Genomic DNA, 14,537 nt, shown 5'->3' with positions numbered 1-14,537 from the left:
AAAATTTATCACATCATAATACATGTACCTATGTTTTGTCCCCTAGATGGAAAATAAAGTAGGTCTTCTATTTTTTTTGAATCCCAAGATACTTTGTGCCTGGCCCAGTGTACCTACTTAATAAAATCTATTACAGAATCTGAAATATGGCTTGAGCACCAAGAAGAAAACAAGAGGAGATTTCAAGTTCCATACCTAGCATTCTCCAGGAGAAAGATTCATTGAATTTTGGAAACTTGAGTCATCAGATAGAAGATGTGAAGGTCAGGGAAAACTGATCAGGCCCCTTTACAGTCTGGGTGAAATACAATTCTCCAACCCTCACCCCTACCCTCACCCCGACCCCCATCTTGCTTTAATTCCAGGTTCAACTACAAAAATGCAACTATTTTAACCACAATCCTTCTTCCTACAAATCTTCCTGCCAGGAAATAGTGCAGACATTAGAGCATTCATAGCACTGGGAAAAACGTACCACCACATAAGAAATTTGCATGCCAGCTGACTCCACCTTTGTGTGTCAACATACAGGTGACCCTTAAATAAGGTCATTAGGAGCACTGATCCATGTATAGTCGAAAATCCATGTTAACTTCTGACTTGCAAAAAACTTTACAGTCCTTCCTGAGCATCTGCAAGGGACTGGTTCCAGGACCCCCAGGGATACCAAAATCTCCGGATGCTCAAGCCCCTGATATAAAATTATGTAGAACAGTGTATACAGTTGGTCCTCTGCCTCTGCAGATCCCTAACCAGGGATTAAAAATACTGTTTTCAATCCATGGATACGGAGGACTGGCTCAACATGCATCGGAAAAAATCCACGTATAAGTGGACCCACAGTTCAAACCCATGTTGTTCAAGGGTCAACTTAGTTACTTTAAGTTCATCCCTGAGAGTCTAATCATCTTTCATACATGAATCAACTTCCATTTTTCAGGCTGGCAACACTGATGAAGAGATCTGTTTTTGTCTCAGGTACTGAGAATAATGTTAGACATAAATGTCTTAAACTTAAAAGTATCTCTTTTTTCCCCAACTACTTCAAAAAGATTGAATAGCAACAGACCGTGAGTCAGAATCAACCAGAGGGGATATTTCGTTACCCACACCCACTGCACAATTTTCCTATGACATCCCTGATGCATGGATAATCCGATTCAGCTCAAAAGTTACTCACTAGCGTCACACTGTTTTAGTTTTTATCTATTCATTTTTTATTGAATGACTGCTGTGTGCCTGGCACCACACTATGCACTGGTGGGACAGGGGTAAGCAAAAACAGAAAAATAAAAACTTGTCTTCATGGAGATTACATTCTCGTGAAGAAAAACAGTAAGTAATATAACTTTCAATTAGTGAAAGGTACCATACAAATAAAAAAAATAAAGCAGGGAGATAAAAAAATGAAGTAAAAAGTAAAGAGAGTAGGGAGGCCAATGGTGGGGGATGCCCTATAAACAGTGATCAAGGAAGAACTCATTAAGGGGACACATTTGAGACACACGAAGATGAAGGAATGGTGGGGATACCTGAGGGGTGCTTCCCAGCAGAGGAGTGAGACCTGGCAGGAAGCCTGTGTGTTCCTGGAGACCAGGGCAGCTGAAGTAGGAGTCAAGAAGTAGTAGGAAGCGATGTTGGTGGAGGAAGGGGCATGACCATGCAGCCTGCAGGCCGTGGCTGCTACTCAGCGTGGCGGGAGGCACCCCGGGCAGCACTTTCAGGAGCACTGAAGTGGCACCACCTGCTTCCTATTTTACAAGAATCATTGCAACTGTCATGTGAAGAAAAGATGGCAGAGGGGTCAAAAAAAAAAAAAAAGGCCGACTGAACAGTTAGGGAGACTTGGGGTGCTCCAAGTGAGAGATGGCATTGTGGATCTGGTGGTAGAAGTGGAAGTGATGAGACACAGATTCTAGATCTAATCAGGAGCTGGATTCAGAGGATTTCTTGGCAGATTAGATGTGGAACATGAGAGCCAAGGATGACTCCACGGCTTTGGACCTGAACACCAGGAAGGATGCCCTTACCTGGTATGTGAAAGATGGTGGGCAAAGCAGGAAACCAGGTGAGAAGCTGGTATGAGAGTGTGGAGATCAAGAGAGGTCTGGGCTGACCTCTTGATAGTCAGCAAACACAAGGTAACCTAAGCCATGACGGGGATGAGATCACCCAAGGAGCAAATGTAAACAGAGGAGAGGAGAGTGCCAGTGACCTCTGGGGCCTGCCAGAGCTAAGAGTTCTGGGCGACGAGGGAGGAAGAAAACGCAAAGGGGGTTGAGAAGGAACCACCTAAGGAAGAACTGGGCCGGCGTGCGTCCTGAAGCCTAAGAAGGTGCTTCCTGAAGGAATGTCTGTCAAATGCCTTTCACAGGCCAAGTAGGATGAGCAGTGAAAGCTTTCCTTGGGTTGAGCAACACAGAGAACGCGATAAATGTGACAAAAGCAACATTAGTGGAGTTATAAGGGCAAAGGCGTCTCTGGAAAGAGTGGGAAGAGATGAACAGAAGAGAAGGAGACGAAAAAGATAGTAACTGAAACCATGTCACTGATGGAGATAGAAGAAAGAAAATCACTCCATTCCTATTTTTAAAACTTCGGAAACTTAAATAGGATATGAATGCGAATGAGGTCTCAATTTTATATATTATTTTTATGCATAGTCATTCCTTTTCTCAATTACTTATTAATAATTCTTTCTTTTCCCCATTATTTTATCTGATTTGTTCAACACTAAACTCTTACAAATAGTCAAATCTATTGCTGGAATTTTTATTTTGTTCCATTCATCACTTCTCTGCTTTTAGTAATATATTATGCCACTATATGTTACATAGTCTTTATTTGGAGTAATTGTTTTCTGTTTCCTGTCTTTCAATACTGTTTTGTTAATCACACCAGTATTCCCTCAACAATCATTTATAAAGTATCATATTGGAATTTTACTAGTGCATTAAGAATATACATTAACCTGGGAAATATCATTATGTATTTAGCTTTCACAATCAGGAACTGGATTTATCATATAATGAAGAGGCAGGGCAGCCACTGGTCCTGTCGGGAACCTGGACTTGAATCTCAGCACTGTCACTAACTGCTAATTCACCTAACCTTTCTGTGCTTCCTTTAATTCATTCATAAATGAAGGAAAATACTAATCTTCTTAGTTAATGAGTGAATGAACATAAAACACATGCACACATAGGCATAAAGGATGGGCTTTGTTTTAGGGTCTACCATATGTTGACTTTTTACAATACATCTAATAAGCATTATATCCCAGGAAATAAAGATTAGAGATTTTCACAGATAAAGAAAGTATCCAAGGAGGCCCTGGCTGGGTAGCGCAATTAGTTAGAGCATTGTACCATATTCCAAGGTTGTGGGATTGATCTCTGGTCAGGGCACATAGAAGAAACAATGAATGAATAGATAAATAAGTGGAATAATAAATCAATGTTTCTCTCTCAAAAATGAACTTTAAAAAGTATTCAAGGAAAAATAACAAACTGTTACAACTCTATGTGTACAGTATTTGATTAAAACACATCGAATGAATTTTAACATCAGAAATAATTTTTAAAAGATGAGCAGAACAGTAAACTCTGAAAAATTCTATATTTCCTTAATGTAGGAAAAGGGTGAATATAATGAAGATTTTATAAGAATTTCCAACAAGCTTGCTTTCAAGGGGCATGACAAAAGACTCCAACAGCTTTGTTTTTCTGTGTTTTTTGCATGTTTTCATTTCAGTGACTTCACTGCCAGGTGGGCAGGAGGCCTGTGGGCCCTGCGTGACCTCTGAGATAGTCCTGAGACACATGCTGTCTCACCTACAAAACCACAGATGGCCACATTACACTGACACTGCCTGTCCACCCAAAAATAGTGGAGGAGCTCTAGAAGCCGTTTTGTGAATTTATAGCAAATACTGGAGTTAGGTAGACATGGCGGTAACTGCTTCAAATTTTACCCTGATAAAGTATCCAAGGAGGCCCTGGATACTTTACATCATTAACTTACAATGATGCCTACATTTCAAGAATCTTTGAAATCCATTGTTACATGTATTTCAGTCACTATATAATTTTCTTCCAAAGCTACAAGCACTTGCTAACCAAATATTAAATGGTGCATGTTTAGTCCGTGAATACTAGGCACACAATTTTCTTTTCGATTTTCTCTCTACGTTGAGTGGAATGAGTTCCTGACATGGAGTTATAAACGAAATCCAAAAATATGATAATGGAGTTTTATATGATAGCTTCCATTATTAATATTCTTATTGTTCCAAAGCTATTACCTTCAAGTTTTTATAAAAACTATTCATTTTTTGCCTCTTAAAAGGCAGATATGTCTTTTCTACTGGGATCTGAACCCTTTTGTCTATAAATAGCCATGTAAAATATTACAAGACACATCTAATATCACAGGTCCAACCAGTCCCTTGCTACCAGCAGAGATTATACTCTAACAAATAGGTTCACATTTTTACTACTTTCTTCTTCAACCCTCCACACAGCCAAGAAAAACTGCTTGCTCTCCTCAATGCTTAACATTTATCACCCTCCTCTTTCCTCAATAGGAAAGTACCCTTCTCTCAGAAAACCTGTTTATAACTTCCTTCAAGACCGGGTTCAAAACTCTGCTTGTCTGGCTGGAAGGTAATTTTACAGAATATAAACTGAACACTTGAAAGATAAGAGTACTGCCTGGCTTTTAAAGGACTCATTCTGTCCTTCAAGTTTGACTGTTCAATTTATATACAGAATATTTACTCACCCATTATTAGTTATAAGCATTAAACTCTCACAATAATTTTACTTCCCAGGGCTGTGAAAAGGTGTTAGAGTGGTGACTGAGACAGCTGTACCTGGTAATAAGAGCTACCGTTTACTGCTAGCCAGGCATGATTACATGCACCAGCTCATTGAATTTCTACAACCATCTTTTCTTTTTTTTATGTCTTTATTGTTGAAAATATTACAAATGTCCCTTTTTCCTCCATTGACCCCCTCTAACCTGCCACCCCCGCTCTAGGCCTTCACCACACTATTGTTGTGTCCAGGGGTTATGCATATATGCATACAGGTTCTTAGGTTAATCTCGCCCCACACACACCTTCCCTCTGAGATCTGTCAGTCTGTTCCACGCTTCTGTGTCTCTGGATCTATTTTGGTCATCAGTTTATTTTGTTCATTAGATCCCACATATGTGTAAGATCATGTGATACTTATCTGACTGGCTTATTTTGCTTAGCATAATACTCTCCAGGTCCCACCATGCTGTCTCAAAGGGTAAGGGATCCTTTGTTTTCACAGCTGCACGGTATTCCATGGTGTAAATGTTCAAGATGCTTGATATGACTTCAGTTTTCTTGAACTTGTAGAGACTTGTTTTGTGTCCTAACATATGGTCTATTTTTGAGAATGTCCTGTGTGCACTTGAGGAGAATGTATACTCTGCAGCTTTGGGGTGAAACGTTCTGTAAATGTCAATTAAATCAATCTGATCTAGTGTATCATTTAGAGTCATTTCCTTGTTGACTTTTTGTCTAGAAGATCTGCCCAGTGAACTACCCTAATATGACTATGTTTTTCAGCCTGTGTGATGAGTCTTTTGTTCTGAGGCGGGTCTCTTGCAGACAGCATATATTTGGGTTTTGTTTTCTTATCTATTCAGCTACCCTATGTCTTTTGATTGGAGCAGTTAATCCATTTATACTTAAGGTTATTATTGATAGGTGCTTATCTATTGCCATTTTATTTCTTTATGCCTGTCTCCATTCTATTTCAACTTCTTATTACAGCAGCCCCTTTAACATTTCCTGCAATGCTGGTTTGGTGGTGATAAATTCCTTTAGTCTTTCTTGTCTAGAAAGCTCTTTACTTCACCACCTATTTTGAATGATAGCCTTGCTAGATAGTCTTGGTTTCAGATCCTTGCTTTTCATTACCTTGACTACTTCATGCCATTCCCTTCTGCCTGTAGAGTTTCTGATGAGAAGTCAGCTGACAGCCTTATGGGAACTCCTTTGTGAGTAATAGATTGCTCTTCTCTTGCTGCCTTTAATATTCTGTCTTTAATTTTTGGCATTGTAATTATGATGTGTCTGGGAGTGGGCCTCTTTGGGTTCTTCTTGCTTGGGACTCTCTGTGCCTCCTGAACTTGCGTGACTTTTTCCTTGACCAGGTTAGGGAAATTTTCTGCCATTATTTTTTCAAATAGGTTCTCTAACCCTTGCTTACTTTCTACATCTTCTAGCACTCCTATGATGCAAATATTGTTACATTCCATGTTGTCCCACAGCTCCCTTAAACTGTCTTTTGTTTTTTTGGTTCTCTGATGGAGTGACTTTTTCTACCTTGTCTTCTGATCCTCAGCTTTCCCTAATCTGTTTATTTCTTCCAATGTATTTTTTATTTCTACTATGTCATTCTTAATTTCCTTCATAGTTTTCATTTCTTTTCTCATGATGTTGAGCATCCTTACAATCAGTATTCTGAACTCTGTATCTGATAGATGGCCTATCTCCATTTCATTTCTTTTTTTTTCTGGAGAATTCTCCTTTCATTTGGGGCTTGGTTTTTTGTCTCCCCATTTTGGCTGCCTGTTTGGATTTGTTTCTATGTACTAGGCAGATCTGCTAGGACTCCCAGTCTTTTGGGTGGTCTCTGGTGCAGGCCAATGTCAGACACTGTTTGCAACTGGCCTTTAGCACCCTGTTTGAAGTTTTCTGCAATCCACAGGTTGTGGTTCCTTCTGCTGAGGGTGGGGGCATTTGGAAAGGACCAAGAGGTGCACCATGGTCTGCTTGTCCAAGCCGTGGGTCCAGAAGCAGATCAGGCAAGTAATCAAAGCACCCAGAGGCTGATTGTTATTCAGTCTCTTAATGAGCCTCAGGCTGTAGAAACTCCACAGGGTGGGGCAGTTGCCCCTCCCCCCAGGCAAAAGCTGCTTGGATGGTAAATGTGTGCCTGAAAAAGATGTCCTCTGCCATATGGGAGAATGACTCAGTACAGGAATCCAGATGGCTGCCCTCTGAGCTCTATCCCAAGAGTAGCATCCCTAGATTCTTCTCACACAGCTCTAGTCCACTCTCCCCGCCTTCCGCTGGAGCCCAAGGTGAGTGGCTGCACCTGAAACTTTGTACATTGGCCCTTTAAGAAGGTGCCTGCATTTCTAGCTGTCTCTCCCTGGCAGACAGAAACCTCAGTGCTTTTCACAGCCAGATGTTATGTGGGCACCTTTCTCAGTTTTGGTGCTCCAGGCTAGGAAGCCCAGCTTGGGGGTTGAGGCCCCAGAGTTCCCACTGGAAACCATCCACAGCTGAGACATCCCTCTGGACCTTCAGCTGCTGCCAGCCCTCTCACGCCTCCACACTTCCTATGTCTCTTATGCAGTCTCCACTTTACATCCTTGGTTATCAGGGTGCTCTCCAGCTAGTCTTCAGTTGATTATTTGGGCTGGTTTTTCTAGATTTTAGTTGTCAGTGTAGCTTCCACTCAAACCGCCACCATCTTGGAATCTCCAACAACCTTATTTTCTAAGTGCTATCATAACACTCGTTCTAGAGATTTGGAGACTAGAGTGTACCATGGTAATCTGCCAAAGGTTACACAGCTTACGTGTGAATGCTTAATGAATATTGATGCTTTCCTTCAGGCACTGTAAAAGCACTTTACAAATATTAATTTATTTAATCCTCATAACTACCCTATGAGTCGGGTATTATCTCTATTTTACAGATGAAGAAGCTGAAGTGCAAGACTTGACATAGTCTCCCAGGTAGTAAGTAGCCAGCCAGGGTGTGAGCCCAGGCAGTACAGATCCAGAGGCCTCAAGCATCACCACCAGGTTATTCCACTTTCTGAATTAACTGTGTATCTGAGGTTTCTTGTGTTGAATTACAGCAATGATCTGTTGTTCCTTTTATGCATTTTTTAGTTTGCTACATATTTAAGAGCTTAATATATAAAGAGTAGGGTAGTTAAGTGAAGTGAGAGGACATAAATACTATTATTACCTAATTAGCTAACACTGTAAGTTTCTGGTCTACCAGGGAGATGAGGCATGGCCAGAAAGATATGTTACAAGGAATAATGCAGTTAAATGCCCTGAGGTGTGGTTCAGAAAAAGTGCTAACATTTAGCAGAGGCCGATTGAGAAAGCTTTCCTGATAAAGCGAGGCCGGGAAGGATGAGTAAACATCCTTTAGAGAATTCTGTGGTAGGATTAACAACCTCGTGTTTGTATTTCCCCAGCAGACTTAGGTCTTTTAAGAACAGGGACTATTTTTATCCCTGTCTGTCCAGCACCCAACAAAGTCACCACTCGGTAAATGACTGTGGGACAGGGGCAGAGAGAATGTGTGGAAAAGCACATACCAAGCACACACAACATCATGAGCTAACAGGAGAAGCAGAAATAGCATTTTTTTTTTTTTTAATTTTAGTTGCTACATCATGGGCAGTATCTATGCTGTCCAACTCCAGGAGGCCCCACTGTATTCCAGTGAATACACCCCCTCTAGGGCAAATGCAGCGTGAATGGAGCCCCTGGAAGTGCACAACACAGCAGCCCTAATTATAAGCATCCCTGCTCGCAAGCTCTTAGCAAAGAAATGTTCTAACCAGCTCTGCTTTCCTCATTGTCACGCCATGATAATGCCATGACTATATTCTTGAAAACTCACTTTCAAAGTTTATATTTTAAAACTCACATCCACATCACAGATCACAGCAAAGAACAATCATGCTAGATTCAGGGACAAGTGTCAGTGTCACTGGCAGTGGAGCCTGGGCAGACTAGGAAGCCAGACCCCTCCAGGCAAACTCTGGCTCCACCAGATGCTTTGAGACCAAGAGAAAGTTACTTCATCTCTTCCTACTAAATATATTCACCCTATAAAGAATAGTATTGTGTCACTGGATTATTATGAAGATTATGCAAATATATGCAAAATGTTTAGAAGAGTGCCTGACTCAGAGTAGCACTGAACAAATGCTAGGTATTACCATTCCCAGGGCTTTGGCAGCTAAATGGATAGTCAATTCACATTCTTCTCCAAGAGCACTGCTGAGATCTGCCCCCAGGGCAGGACCGGGAGATGATGAAAGCAGATAAAGAATGCTGATGCCTCTGGCGATCCCATGACACTGCTCAGCCTAGCTGTGAAATGAGGCTCTGCCATGAGGCTCTGACACATACTCCAGACCACACTGTTCCAAAGAGTGGTACTAATGTTTAACAAAACGTCAACTATAAAGCAGGCAGTACTCCCAACCAGTTTAGAATATCTGTGAAACTTGGCTACTTTTCCTCTCTATATTCAGGGAAGCTAAATTTTAAATGTAGAAAAAGGTTTTGAGGTTTTCTGGTAAGTACAGGTTTTCATCATGACAATGAAAGTTTTCTTTATAGAAGGCTACTATTGACTCTGAAGATCAAAGAGAAAAAAAGTAAAGAAATGAAAAGAATCCCACTTCTGGGAATATATCCTAAGAATCCCAAAACACCTATCAGAAAGAAATATGCACCCCTATGTTCATAGCAGCATTATTTACAATAGCTAAGATCTGGAAACAGCCCAAGGGCCCATCAGTAGATGAGCAGATAAAAAAGCTGTGTGACATTTATACAAATGGAATACTATGCAGCTGTAAAAAAGGAGCTCTTACCCTTTGGGACAGCATGGATGGACCTGGAGACTATCATACTAAGCAAAATAAGCCAGTTAGAGGAATACAAATATCTCATAATCTCATTTACATGTGGAATCAAATGAACAAAATAAACTGACAAATAAAATAGGTCCAGAGGCATGGATGCATGGAACACAATCACAGATCTCACTGGGGTGGAGGGGACAGGGAGAGATTAACCAAAGAATATATATGCATGTATGCTTAACCCATGGACAGAGACAATAGTGTGGGGAATGCCTGGGGTGGGGCAGGTCTTGGATGAAGGGGGAAAATAGGGGACATCTGTAATACTGTCAACAACAAAAAATAATAATAAATAATGAAAAGAGTTGTAGATAGGAAGGATGTATAAAGGAACCCAGCTGGATCAGAAAAAGGAAAGGAAAATATGCCATGTGCTTTTGAGTGAAGATGGCAAAGACTGCCTGCTATTTGAGGTCTACCAGCAGGTTCTACATCATTAGCGGTGTTAAAGCCAAGGACCTCAGTATGAAGTCATTGAATTTAGACCGTATTCTTACTTTGGGCTTAAAATACAGAAGAGGAAGATATGGGTGGGTGAAAAAGAAGTGTTTTATACAGACATCACATGAATAACTTCAGAGAATAAATGTGAACAGACTTCCATCATCTCACTCGAGACAACTCACTCGAGGAGGGTGTTGCAATACTACTGGACAAACACAATCACGTCATAATCCTCACCATAATTCTGCAACATTAATGCCGCCAGAAATAAAAGGAGGGAGGGTAGTGCACAGAAACTGTTAATGTGTATGAAACAGAAATAGAAGAAGTCAAACGAAGTTTTACTTTACATGTCAGTTTTTGTACAAGTAGAGAACATAAATCAAATACAGAAATCTTGCTTTAATAAAAGTTGAAATTGAAAGAAATTGAGGGAGGGGGTGGGAGAGAAAAAACAAACTTGATTGCAAAAGAAAAAAGCATTCGCTGATTATTTAAAAATCTGGCTGATTCTGGCCAAGTACACATAAATGAAATTTTTTGGCATTAATGCGTAATTGCATGTTTTGATCAGACAATATTTTATGCTTGCTTTGCATTAAAGAATAAGAATTCGAAGTGCTACTTGGCAGGGGGTGCGTGTGATATTTTTAAAAGAATTACTCAACAGGCTATACCATACTAATTACAAGCTTCATTATGCAACTACAAATTGTGTTCCAGTAGAGGGAGCCCTGGAACAGAGGCTGACAGAAACTGATGTAAATCTAAGATTAATTCAACAAACTCAGTGCTGTACACATCAATACGTCAATTCTCAGTAAAGGTTTTGAATACTGGTGACTATCCACATTTGGAGACTTCTTGACATTCCCTACACATGCACTAAATTACTGCTTAATCTTTTTTAGAGGCTTCTGTTGAAGGACCCAGACTCTTCTCATTCCAGAAATTCATGGCCACATGCTATGCTTTACCCACCCTATAGCAATTACCTCAGCCAAGTATTTCTAATATTACAATATTCAAAGAAGCATGAGCTTTGAGGGGGAAAGGAGAGATTAAAAGCATGGTGTGTGTGTGGGGGGGGTCAGATTCAAGGGATGTTTAATCTGATCACATCATTTATAACTAAAAACCTCCAATGACTGTCCCCGCATAGGCATGGCCAAATGACCCCTATTCAGCCTAACCAACCCCCTCCCACCAAAAAAACCCTCATTCCAGTTTCATAGCCACCCCACTGCCCTGCTTCACTCACTCTATGCCTCAAGTATTGCTTTGATTTTTCTGTGCCTTTACATATGCTGTTCACTCTACCTTGAATGCCCAGTAGGGTAAATAGAAAGTAGTTTTGTTTTTATAATCCTGACTTTGTACCAGTGCCCTTGTCATTTAACTGCCATAGGCTATTTCCACATCCAGCATTAGGAGACCTGTTTCACACCTGCTTCAAAGAGTTAGAAGGATTAAGTGACATAACATATGTAAAGTTTAAGAGCAGTGTAACTAGTGCATACTAAAGCACTAAATATTAGTTCCTTTCCCAGCTCCTTGTACATCTGTTGAACTCCTACTTATCCTTCAAACCCGTTTAAATAACTGTTTCTGCAAAACTTCCTTAATTCTGTGTTGTACTTATTTCCCTCCCTTCCCAAAAGAATCAATTGCCCACTTTCTGTGTCCTGCTGGCACTTACGGGAAACCTCCGTTGCATTTTAATTGCTTGTGGGTGGTTCCTCTGTTCCATGTGGCTCAGGGGTTAGCGTGTCGGCTCACACACTGAAGGGTTGAGGGTTCAATTCCAGTCAAGGGCAAGTACCTGGGTTATGGGTTTGACCTCTGGCTCCAACTGGGGTGCATGTAGGAGGCAACCAATTGATGTGTCTCTCACATCAATTTTCCTCTCTCTCTCTCTCTCTCTCCCCCCCTTCCTCCCTCCCTTCTACTCTCGCTACAAATCAATGGAAAAAATATCCTCGGGTGAGGATTAACAGTAAAATAATAATTATTGCCTACTTCAAATGAGACAGAATAATTGAAATTTCATTAGCATTTGTTGAATAAATGAATGATATCATTAAATTGTTACAAACTAAAACCCTTAGATGGCCTTTCAAATATTTTATAATACACTATTTAAAAAAACAAACAAAAAACAATCCTAACCTAGGGTGGTACACTATCAATGATGGAATTATTTTAATGTTTCTGCTTACTATTCATACATTTAATTCATTTCTTTAACCATTGCCTCCTATGGGCTAGGAATAGATCAGTGAACAAAAAGCCCTGTCCCCGTGGGCCTTATATTTGCAAGAGGTAAATCTGTGAAAGAAAGAAATTATCACTACAAACTTGTCAACATTAATTATCAAAAAAAAAAAAAAAAGTAACATGAAATATTAACCCACATGTAGTGTATCAAACAAACAAAACTGATTTAGTGTCCTTAAAAAATGCTCATGTTAGGGAACCATTTTCTTGTAGCTAAAAATAATTCTTGTGACTTCTCTTTTGGGAGGTTAGTAATCTTCGTGAGTGTTAAGGATTTTACTATTGCACCCCTTGAATAGATCCTAATCTGAAATGTGTTGTTCAGTGTGGCATATTTCAAAGCCTGTTTATGACCTTAAAAGATTCTTCATTTTATAAATGAAGAGGTTTTATGAAACTTTGTATCAGAGGTTCTATTCTAAGAGGTGCTTTCCCCAGGAGTGACATAGGCCTTACCAAGACTGAAGAAGGACCATATCCCAACTGGGTATACAGTCAGGCAAGCAGCCCAGGCCCCACAGGACCAGGCTATGAGACACAGAGGTGTCCACAGTTCCTGCACACCAACCTTTCCAGCCTTACTTCCCGCTTCATCCTTTGTTGCATCCAACCTGACACCCAAGCAAGCCCTGTGCTTTCCTTTTTCATTCATTCCCTGGCAGAGAAGGTCCTCTCCTCCTTTCTACTGTTAAAATACTACTTATCAACATACCACTTGCATCACGAAAAGCTTCTGGCTTTTCCTCTGTTCGGAGTAACCTTAACCTTTTTTAAAATTTGTCAGCCCTGAAAGCCTTTCTTAGGAGCTTAGCAAGTCCTATCTTGCCTTAGTCCCACCCTGCCACCCTTACTGGAGTATAAACACTCATCATTCTGTTCACAATATCTGGAAAGGGTCCACAGTATCCAAATACCCAGTACTGGCCATAGCTGAACACTAGGAAGCCTCATTTAGAGATCTCTCCAAAACATTATTCAATTTCAAAATCACAAGATTCAGTCTCAGTGAAGAAATCTTGCTATCTAAAATTGTTATTTCTATGCCAGAAGAAACAAAAAAAGGTGGTCTGGGTGTCCCGAGCAGAGAATGCAGAGAAAAAGAATCCTGATCATTTGACTTTAAGGCCAGGTTATTTGTTGAAGGGTACTGAAGGCACAGGTGGTTCCTAAAAAAAGAGGTTTCATTCACTTCAGCTGTACTTTTTGGACTTTTATGGGCCAAATTAACATTTTACTGAGAGCCATGCCTTGCTTCACTAATTAACAATACAAGAAACAAACTAAAGGGAGGTCAGTAATGACAGCTTTGGGATATAAAGTGCAGTGAGCTGGGTGGGGTTTAGGCTAATGGTTCGTGTGGAGTTGTCTAAATGGGGCTCGGTTCCCCTGAGGGCTTACAGAGAAGGGGTGAAAAGTGTAAATGTCAAACGAGAGGTGAGTGGAGAGATCATCAGGAGCTGCAGGTTGAAAGAGCTTTCATGAAGCCCAGCCACCAGGAAGAAATACATCAAACGCACCCTAAAGGAAATAAAACACTGAATTATGAAATGCTACATTTAAAAGGCATCAGCGGTGTGTCTTAGAAAAACTACCAGCGAGACTTTCGTCTCAACCCCCCCACTTTCCCTCAAAAGTGCTTTCTAATAATACTGACCACATTCCAAGCAGCTTCTGTCTGCCAAGAACTCCCCGATTGTACTTGCCCTGCTCAGCAACCAGGGTGAGGAAAAAAAAAAAAAAAAATCAATGCCAGGGGAACCTTAATCCCTTCCTTTTGGAGTAAATTGCAAATATCTATCTTGCTGGGCATTTATCCACAGAGGGAGTAGCTCCTAAATGAATTTAGGAAGTGAACGTGACCTTTAATAGATAATTTGGTTCCCAAGAGGAAGGCAGGAGAAGCAAAACAAAGAGGAGAATCGGTGAACATGGATTGAAAGGAAAAGTTAGAAAACCAGAGGAGCAAGGAATTCAGTTGGGGAAAAGATGAAAGCAAAAGGCTATAAGCAAAAAGAGAAACATTATACTCCACCTAAAGATAAATGACTAGAAAAGGTGAGAGGGGGGGAGGGTAGCAAAGAATAG

At 40.5% G+C, this 14,537-nt stretch overlaps 1 protein-coding gene across 1 annotated transcript in view; it reads right to left on the bottom strand.

Moving 5' to 3' along the window:
- Window positions 1–14,537, bottom strand: part of SLC2A13 (solute carrier family 2 member 13) — a 269,611-nt gene that overhangs the window by 254,030 nt on the left and 1,044 nt on the right. The gene's annotated exons all lie outside the window — the stretch shown is intronic.

The sequence above is a fragment of the Miniopterus natalensis genome, chromosome 2 (assembly GCF_054644295.1).
Source record: "Miniopterus natalensis isolate mMinNat1 chromosome 2, mMinNat1.hap1, whole genome shotgun sequence".
Lineage (NCBI taxonomy): Eukaryota > Metazoa > Chordata > Mammalia > Chiroptera > Miniopteridae > Miniopterus > Miniopterus natalensis.
This window is presented reverse-complemented; position numbering and strand designations above follow the sequence as displayed.